The sequence below is a fragment of the Echinops telfairi genome, unplaced genomic scaffold (genome assembly GCF_000313985.2).
Source record: "Echinops telfairi isolate 266 unplaced genomic scaffold, ASM31398v2 ScPeMD7_7410;HRSCAF=8448, whole genome shotgun sequence".
Classification (NCBI taxonomy): domain Eukaryota; kingdom Metazoa; phylum Chordata; class Mammalia; order Afrosoricida; family Tenrecidae; genus Echinops; species Echinops telfairi.
The window spans coordinates 26,241,552-26,252,001 of record NW_022111310.1 but is presented as its reverse complement, the minus strand read 5'-3'; positions in this window follow the sequence as shown (position 1 = coordinate 26,252,001).

Here is a 10,450-nt window from a genome sequence, read left to right as displayed (position 1 = left end):
TCCCACAGTTCATCAGGTCTCTGTCATTAGTTAGTGTTCAATGCAGCACATCTGTCCTTGAGCTAGTCTCGAAATTCAGGTGGGAGAGACTCTCGGTTGTAGTTTGTTTCTGGTGGATTTGTCTTCATTTTCTTCAGCCTCCATCGGAATTTACATATGAGAAATTGGTGGTCTAGTCCTCAGAGAGCCCTGGCCTGGTTTTAGTTGGTGAGATTGAGCTGCTCCGTTATGTCTTCCCACAGATGCAGTCAATTTGATTTCTGTGTACTCCATCTGGGGAAGTCCGTGAATATAGTCACGGTTTGTGTTGCTGAAAAAAAGGCATTTTGCTATGAACAAGTAGTTGGTCTTGCAAGCTTCTATCATGTGATCTCCTGCTTTGTCTCTAGCACCAAGACCATGTTTTTCCAATTATTGTCCTTCATTTTTGTTTCCAACTTTTGCATTCCAATCACTAATAATTATCTATGCATCTTGATTGCAAGTTTGATCAACTTCTGACTGAAGATGTTGGTAGAACTCTTCAATTTCTCCATCACTGACTTTCATGGATGGTGCAAAACACTGAATGATAGTTATCTTGATGAGATTTACTTCAAGGCAGATAGATCTAATCCTATCACTGACAGCATTGTACTTCAAGTGAGGCCTTGTCCTTGTTGACAGTGACTGCAACACCATTCCTCTCTGTTGTGTCACTCCCGGAAGAGTAAACAACGTGATTTTCTGTTTCCAAATGCCTCATATCAGTTCATCTCAGCCCATGAATGGCTAGGATATCCATCGTTTTGTGTTGCATTTCACATTTGACGACTTCCAATTTTCCTAGATCCATACTTCCGTGCATTCCAAGTTCTAAAGATCAGTAGATTGTGGCAGCTATTTCTTATCATTTTGAGGTGTGCTCCCTGCACAAATGAAGACCCCAAAGGTGTTACTCCCATAGGCTTTACTCCATTCGTGCCCCCATGGTCAAGTTTACTTTGAGAAAGCAGCTCCTCCTCAGTCACACCTCGAGTGCCTTCCGACCCAGGGACCCATCCTCTGGCACCATCTCTGACAGTGGGCTGCATCTATCCATGAAGCCTTTAGTATCTGACAGTGTTCTGATGCTATGCACAAAGCTTTCCGTCACTACTTCCTCTGACATGGGCAGCCAATTCCTTCTTGGTAGTCTGTTCTTAAGAAGCTCCGAGAAAATGTGTTCCCTTGGTGTGACCCTGCTGGCATTTGCAACACCAGCGACATGGCTTCCAGCATCGCAGCATCACAGCAAGACTGTACAAGCTACTACAGTAGGACAGACAAGTGGTGGTCAAGGTCCCTGAGGGTGGGTTCAAACCACTGGTCTTTCCAGTAGCACCCCCAAGGGACGCTTATTTACACTACTCAACAACAGCAAAACCCTCACTGCCATCAAGTCGAGGATGGCGCTGACTCACAGTGACCTGATACAGAATCCAGTAAATACTGACAACCAACCTGGATTCTCTCACCTCCCCTGCTACCTTCCTAGAAACCGCCTGTTCTCTCTATCTTGGTGGAAAGGAACCACCTTCTCTCCTCAGGGCATCAGGGCGAGGTGTAGCATGAGTGGTCTTTAAGCAACTTCCATTGGGATACTGGCCAAAGGAACCAAGAAGGTGACAATGAGAGCGCAGCACCAGTGACAAGGATCCGGCACAGATCAAGTGCTCCGCAAAGAGGAGCTGCTGTTCGAGAGGCAAGTCAGAGTCTGGAGGCCATTGATGGGGTCCTCTGTTAGAACAGAGGCATTAGCCTCTGAGGCAGGAACCACGTTTGTGGCCAGAACAAAGGTTCTCTTTGGGGAGGAAGTCTACTGCCAAGAACCAAAGAGCGGACTCACTCACTCACTCACTCACTCACTCACTCACTCTCTCTCTCTCACTCACTCACTCACTCTCTCTCTCACTCACTCACTCTCTCACTCACTCACTCACTCACTCACTCACTCACTCTCTCTCATTCACTCACTCACTCACTCACTCACTCACTCACTCACTCTCTCAAAAAAACAAAAAAAGAACCAAAGAGCGACCTCAAAAGGTTTCGTCATGCAGAAGGGGTGGAGTAGGGCTGGCTCCGGCTGGTTGATTCCCTGGTTCAGCACCATTTTCCAGGACCCAAGTGTCTTGTCCTTCTGCTCTCATCCTTGGCAGGTTGGCACTTGCTCCTTGTCAAAGAATGGCAATTGTGACTTCAAGCCTCCCACACTCCCTTCCCTGGGCTTATACATTCATGGACATAAAAACACATCCAGGAGTGGGGACTTGGCCATGTCAGGACATCTTGGCAGGCCTGCCTGTGTTCAGATGGAATGACTCATTGATTCAATCATTACTGTAACATATTGATTGGTTATAGGAAGCTGAGGGCACAGTCGGGAACCAGAAGAATAAACAATAAGAAGTTTCTGCCCTCCCTGGAAGCTAGACAATAGATAGTTGATCATAGCAATCAGTCCTGTGGAAAAAATAAAGCAGACCAGCTAAGGAGAAAGGAGTCCTAGAGGCACGGTGGTTAAAGCACTTGGCTTTGAACCCAACCGCCACGCTGTGCGGTAAAGATGCAGCCGCTGGCTTCTGTGAAGACTGCAGCCTTTTCTGTTCTCAGTCAGATCCCTGTTCAAATGGTACCTCTTCCCTTTGCCTCCCCGTCCAGATGGCCTCATCCTTACACCATCACTCTTCGTCACCTTGCTTACACTTGATGCTGAGGCACAACAAAGTCCTACAGGACAGAGGACACGTGTCCCACGGGGTTTCCAAGGCTTCGATCTCTACAGAAGTCATGGAACAGCCAGTCAGTGGTTTCTAACAACTCATCTGGCAATTAGCAGCCCAATTCCCAACCACTACTCCACCAGGACTCCAGTGGCCAGAAGATAGTGTAGGAAAAATTGCTTTTTAATTTGTTATTCGTGTAGTTCGGTTTAAAAATAGTCAGGCTAGGACCTAATGCTGGGGGTTTAAGTGGAGAGAAAATGTTTTGAGAATGATGAGGGCAATGAATGTACAAATGCGCTTTACACAATTGATGTGCGTATGGATTGTGATAAGAGTTGTATGAGCCCCTAATAAAATGATTAAAATAAATAAATATAAAAAAAAGAATATCCACACACACAAAAAAAAGTCAGGCTGTGATCATGCAATAGCAATCCAAAAGTTAAAAGGTTTATTTAGTGAAAGCTTCCCTCACACCCCTTTGGATTTTCTCAGGACCACCCCTCCAACACCCCACTCTTTTTTAAGGCTAAGAGGAACCAACTTTAAACTGCTGGAATGTAATTTTGTATGTTTTGGTTGTAGAGGTAACATTTATTTCAGCTGATAAAATTCTTTGGCCTGGGAGCACTGGCAGTTTTTTTCTTTTCTTTTCTTTTAAAATGAACTCAAAAGGATACAATAAAAAAATTTAAAAATGCCTTCCTCCAGGTTTCTGCCTTCTAACATGGTATATGTAAATACCAGAGTTGGAATTTAGTATTATTAACAAAGGACTTGCAAGTGCATAACCAAGTAAAAAGATAGGCCATTTTTTCCTCCTGGAAACAATGGTTGTAGCAACAATTCTCAGGGTTCAATAAAGAAAGGACAGAGAAGTTGTGGTAGTTACACAATTCCATGTCAACTTGATAAGTAAATGTAAGGGTGGAGTCTAGCCTGTCAATCAGGTCAGAAGTCTGGTGATGCCTTCTTGTGGGTGTGGCTTTCTCATGAGGATTCTAGGAACTTCCTCTCTCTCTCTCTGCCTTTGTCTTCCTGTTGAGGAGTGACACTCAGAGAACTGGATGAGCCGCGTGGAGACCCCTGCCAGCACTTAGATGCTTCTACCACCACTGGATCCACAAGACTTTCCACCCACTGACCTGTGATCTTCCTGCATTTGGCATCATTACATGTGCTGAGTGAGTCCAAAGAGGAATTTATGACTAGTATCAGACATAAGGGCTAATATCAGACTTATGGAGTAGATCTGGAATGATCTGGGATGTTTTCTTAATATATAATTACTTTTTGATATAAAGCTCTTTCCTATACATATATGAATGTCCCTGGATTTGTTTCTCTAGTTAACAGGGCCTAACAGAAGTTGATGGGTCATTAGGAGCCAAGTCTGCCTCAGTGGCCAGCTTCTTCAACGTCTCATGCCTATGGGTAGTATCAAGCCAGAAGAAAAGCCATTTTCAAAATAATAATAACTTATAAATTATAAGTAATAATAACATAAATTATCAAGGAGGGAGGGGAGGGGAGGGAGGGGGGAAATGAGAAGTTGATGCCAAGGGCTCAAGTAGAAAGAAAATGTTTTGAAAATGATGATGGCAACAAATGTACAAATGTGCTTGACGCAATGGATGAAGAGTTGTATGAGCCCCCGATAAAATGATTTTAAAAAAAGAAAAGAAAAGCCGTTTTCTTTTTCTTTTCTTAATCATTTTATTGGAAGCTCATACATATATTAATATCGTGAGTTCATACAAGCCATAATTCAATTAGATCAAGCATAAGCTTCAACACATTTTCTTTCTTCTTCAGCTCCTTGATATCAGCTCCCCTCTATCCCCTTCCTTCCCCATCCTACCCCTCAGGAACCCCTATTAGTGTACTATATGTTATTATTAAAGAACTAGAGAACAGTTATGTGTTTCATCAGTGCTATACCACACCCTGGATATGTCATCCCTTCCAGGTGGCCCTACTGTGAGGGACTGTCCAAATATCTTGCAGGTGGGTTTTGAATCTCCACTTTGTCCACGCTCCTCCAGGTCAATTTAATTGCTTGTTTTTGAACTTCTGATACCTATTCCCTTATGATCACACAGGATGCTGTGTTTTTCCATGTGGGCTTTGTTGCTTCCCTGCTAGATGGCCACTTGCTTAATTTCAAGCCTTTAAGACCCTAGATACTATAACTGTTAATAGCTGGACACCTTCAGCTTTCTTCACCACATTTGCTTATGCACCCATTTTGTCTTCAGTGATTGTGACAGGAAAGTGAGTGTCATACAGTGCCACATTATTAGAACAAACCATTCTTGTACTGAGTTAAGATTTAAGTCCATCTGGAAACGCCATTTTCTGATTGTATTAGTCCAGGTTGACTAGAGAAACAAATCCAGGGACACTCGTGTGTGTAAGAGAGAACTATATATCAAAGAGCAATAGTATATTAAGAAAATATCCCAGCCCAGTCCAGATCAAGTCCATAAGTCCGATATTAGCCCCCATGTCTGATACCAGTCTATAAATTCCTCTTCAGAGTCAGACAACACATGTAATGATGTTTATACAGGAAGATCACAGACCAGTGGGTGGAAAGTTTTGTGGATCCACTGGTAATGGAAACATCTCAGCGCTGGTATGGGTCTCCATGTGGCTTCTCCAGCTCCAGGACTCTGGCTGCCATCAGTGTAGTTCCATGTGGCTTGTCAATAGGCAGAGAGAGTATGTGTCCCACCTCCAGGAAGGAAGACAGGAATTCCCAGAATCCTGAGAATACCATGCCCACACAGAGGCATCATTGCCTATGACCTGGTTGACAGGCTAGACTCCACCCCTTCACTCAAGTTGACAGGAGATTATGGAACAGCCACACTATGCTGGCTCTCAATCAAGAAATGTTCTTTCCTTTATTGCCCCCCACCTCCTCTTTCTTTCCTTCCTTCGTTCCCATTCCCTTTCTTGCTAGCTGGCTTTGTCTCTCTCTTTCTCTCCTTCCCTGCCTTTATTTTCTTCTTTTGTGAGTTAATTTTCCACTTGGGATTCTGAGGGTGGGGGCAGAAGTTTCCCTTCAAATGCAACATCCATTATTCCACCTTCCCTTTCCCATGTTCCTTTTTATGCAAGGGATCAAAGGGGACTGCAGAGCGGGATTTTTCACCCCTCAAAAAAGAAATTCCACAAAGCAGTCCCTCATCATTGTTTCTTCTCGTCAGGCCCTGCACAGTCTTTCGCATAGTCTTCCCCTATCCAAAAATGGCCAAAGAAACGGAACCAATGGTGAGATTATCTAGTTGAAGAGATTTGCTTCAGTAGACAGCCTGGGGTTTCAGTGGCACTAAGCCCCAGGGGAGAGGTACTCTGCAGAGTGTCCGCAGTGACTGGCGTTGGATCAAGAGCAAAGCAAAGCAAAAAAGGAAGCAAAGAAGGTTACTGATTGATTTACACAACTTACTGCTGAAAGGCTGTCCGGATGCCATTAGCCATGAGGATGGCCTGCCTTTTGGGTAAAACAAGTCATAAGGAGATTGGTCCACTTGTCTGCTAATGCCATTTTGTCAACTACCAAACCCTACTGGCATGGAGCTGGTCACAATTCATAGCCACTCTAAAGAACAGAGTAGAATTGAGTCCAAAGGGTTTCAGAGGTTGTACATATTGCAGAAACAGAGAGCCACAACTTTTTCTTACAGACCAACTGGTGGGCTTGGGAACAGAAGACCTTTTGGTTAGCAGCTGAGCTCTTAACCACTATGCCAACCAGGACTCTTGCCCACCTCAAGATTTGTGGTAGTTACTTACATAATCTGTTGTCAATTTGAGACTTAAGAGTGAATGGGGTGGAGTTTAGCCTGTCAATCAGGTCACAGCTTGATGACATAATCAAGGAGATAAGTAGCTCGCTGGAGGTCGGCCCCAGGCATTCCCTGGGAGACATTCCTGCTGACAAGACACATGGAGCTACGCTAGAGCCCTGGAGCTGAAGAGGCCACATGGAGTGGAGACCCCTGCGAGCACTGAGATGCTTCCACTGCCACTGGATCCACTGGCCTGTGATTGTCCTGCATTTGGCATCAATGCATGTGCTTCGTGAGTTTGAAGAGGAATTTATAGACTGGTATCAGACATATAGGCTAATATCAGACTTAGGGACTTGATCTAGACAGGGCTGGTATGTTTTCTCAATATTCAATTGCTCTTGTATATAAAGCTCTTTCTTATACACATATGAATGCCTATGAATTTGTTTCTCTAGTCAACCCAGACTAACACAAGACTCCACATTATTATATTATTCAACAATTCTGCCTCCTGATAAATACCTTCAAAGATCTTTGATCTCACTTTCCCTTCTCATGGGTCTTCTTCTACATGGGTTTTCAGAGACTGATGATTGCTTCTTTATTTCCAGATTTTTACCATGGGATAGTTAAAGATTTGGGTAACGTTAACCAGAGGCAGAGGGGGTGATTTATTGATTAATAGATTACAATGTATTTGAGAAATGATATCAGCTAGATTGATCAGATCAAGTCTTTATGGCTTGATTATTTTTATTGTCAAAGACAAAAGAAATTCCTTCTAGAAACATTTTTTTCTGTGATGGGAATAAATGTTGATAGATTAGTTATAAACACCCTGAAAGGAATTTGTAATTTATTTTATCATTTGACAAGAAAAGTATAACCAAAATTAAAATTAAATTCCTCTTTGGATTAAAGAACTCACCCAAGAATCAACATTAGCATGGAGCCCATTAAACAGATTAAATTCCCAGTTGAAATAAGACTCCTCTGGGTGTATGTGTTAGTTAGGTTGAGTAGCCCATGTAATGATGCAAAATGCAGGAAGATCACAGGTCAGTTGGTGCAAAGTCTTATGGATCCAGTTGCGGTGGAAGCATCTCCAGGGCTCTCGCAGGTCTTAGCATGGCTCACATGGCTTGTCAACAGGAAGGTGAAAGTAGAGAGACAAAGTGTAGCCTACCTCCAGAGAGAAAGAGAGGAAGTTCCCAGCATCCTCATGGGAAGGACATACAAGGAGGCATCATCAGACTGTGACCTGATTGACAGGCTAGACTCCACCCCTTTGCTCTTAATACCCTAAAGTTGACAGGAGATTATGTAACTACTACCACAGACCACCCCTTGACACTTTTACACAACTCTTTAGCCACACATGATTTTTAAAACAAGGACAATAGTAAAATCATATTTGTCCCTAACAGGATGAAACTAAAATGCATACAGTTAAAAATGTACCAGCCTCATTTAAACATAATATTCTATACGTGAGCAAAACAAAACTATTCTATGCCTAACAGTTGCAGTTAAGTGAACACCTTTGTCATAATCATATAATTCTATCAACATATTCCCTCATCTATGAACGTTTGTAAGCCAGCCACTTCACACCTTTATCTTTCCCATTTTCAGTATCCAGTTTCTATACTGCCCACTTATATCAATGTGGGCTCTGAGGAGACAAGCATGTTTTTTGATGGGAAGAATCTTCATTGTGAGTCTGCATCCATTAGCAAAGTCAAATCAGGACAGGCCGTCCATAAAGTCAGCTCAGCAGCAATATGCATCAGTTCACAGGATCAAGAATCTTATCTTCATCTGGTCGGGTTCTAGTTAAATCATTTTGGGCTGCTGCTTTGCTTAGCCTCACCAACCCATTAGCCACCTTGGGTTCCACGAAAGGCCCCGACACAAATTCTCAACAATTGTAACCCCCCTTGGGCTAGGTCATGTTCTGCACAACTCTTTAAACTTCAGACCAGCCAATGGGCTCTGTCTTCTCCTAGAGTCCCCATGAACCAGGTCCACGGGTGTCATTGGTCAGACTCAACCTGTCTCTTTATTGCTGCATTTCTCCCCCTTCCACTCAACAAGTGGATCCAGGTGGCCACCTAGCATGTATTTCAAGCTGCCCACAGGCTCCCTTTAACAAGTTCAGTCCTAGAAAGGAGAGTTTCTTCGTGGCTCCAAATTTTTCCAGCTTCAGGCACAAACTACTAGTACAAAATTCAAAAAGCCAAAGGGTTTGTTTTTTCTTCTGCAGTCTGTCAACAGCCCTGTAGGCAAGTCTCTTCAAATGCAAATGTCCAGAGCACTCAAAGGATTGAGTGGGACTTATTTTTTCAGAGCCTTCTTATAAGGCATGTGCTCCCCATTTAAAGATTCAAATTAATGGTTGAAGATAGTACGCTTTCAAACTCTATTTTCATATTTCCTGAGTTAATCTGGGTACTTTAGAGAAACAAATCCACAGAAACTCATGTATAAGAGAGAGTTTTATATAAAGGTTAAGTGCACATCAAGAAAAAAACATCCCAACCCAGTGCTGCCCAAGCCCACAAGTCCAACGTTAACCCATATGTCCAACACCAATCCACAAAGTCCTCCTCCATCTCACAAAACACACCCAATGATGCCGACTGCAGGAGGAAAGCCAAATCAATGAACGTGTAAGCATCTCAGTGCTGGCAGGGGTCTCCACAGGGCTGCTCCAGCACCCAGGGCTGCATCTGGGTAGGTCCATGCGGCTGATCCTTGGGGATGTCTTGCAGGAAGTGAGCCTTGCCAGTGGAAGCAGGGAACTGGCTAAGGCAGCTGCAACCTGGTCCAACCATCACAAAGTAAGAGGCCATAGAACTCTGAAAGGCGAGGCTCACTGAGCCATTTATCCCTCCGCCCTTCAATTAACTGCACATGTGTTTATCAGCCAGGTTTGCACATTAAACTAACTACCTCACTTCCCAATATTCATTTCTAGCAATCATTATAGCAATAACAACAGGCAGAAGAAAACAGTATAAACCTAGTCCAGCCAGATCCTAAACTCACTTCTTAAACCAGTCAAATTTTATCCTTATCTAAATTTATCCCATATGGCCTTAGGCCTTCCGCTGCATTGTCTCAAAGCCAGGGTCAGGCCTTCTGTCAGCCATTTTGACCTTCTGTCAGCGTTTTCACTAACCAGCATAGTCTCTGAGAGGTTCAAGGGGTCATTTAGCCCCCTGACCTCAAAACTTACATTTATCACATTCATTTTTGCCATTTCAACAGGAATAACCAAAAACAGCAACCAAAGAAAATAATCAAAACTTTAACTTCCCATGTTTTTCTAGAAAACCATCAAGTAACCTGTATGGCCATATCTGACCTCTGGCTAGTCGAAGAAGAAATGGTACCATGATGCAGAGGTCAAACAAGTGTCCATTCTCCATCTTTATGCTTTGTTTCTCTAGTACCCACTCCTGGTACCAATTGTATTAGGTCAGTTCTCTAGAGAAACAAAACCAGGACAATTCTGATTGTGTGTGTGTGTGTGTGTGTGTGTGTGTGTATTTATATAGCACAAAGGAATACAACAGCAAATTAGTCCACACAACCGTGGAGAGCTCAGTGCAGCTTAGTTTTGTGAGACAGTTAGTATACTGAAAGATCTCTAACTCATGCAGCCACTGACTCAAGGCCAAAGAAGCAGACAATCTACAGCAGAGGCCAGTAGCTCAGTGTGGCAAATCAGGTCTTGGCAGAGTCTTACAACGTAGCCTTGCAAAAGGGCAGGCTGGAGGTGTAGCGTCAGCCTACAGGCAGCAGATATGGGAGGGTGGGGTGGACCAACACTGCTCAGGGGTTGCCTTGGCCAGGTGGAGCAGAGCACTGCATGGCCCACAGGAGCATAGCACACGG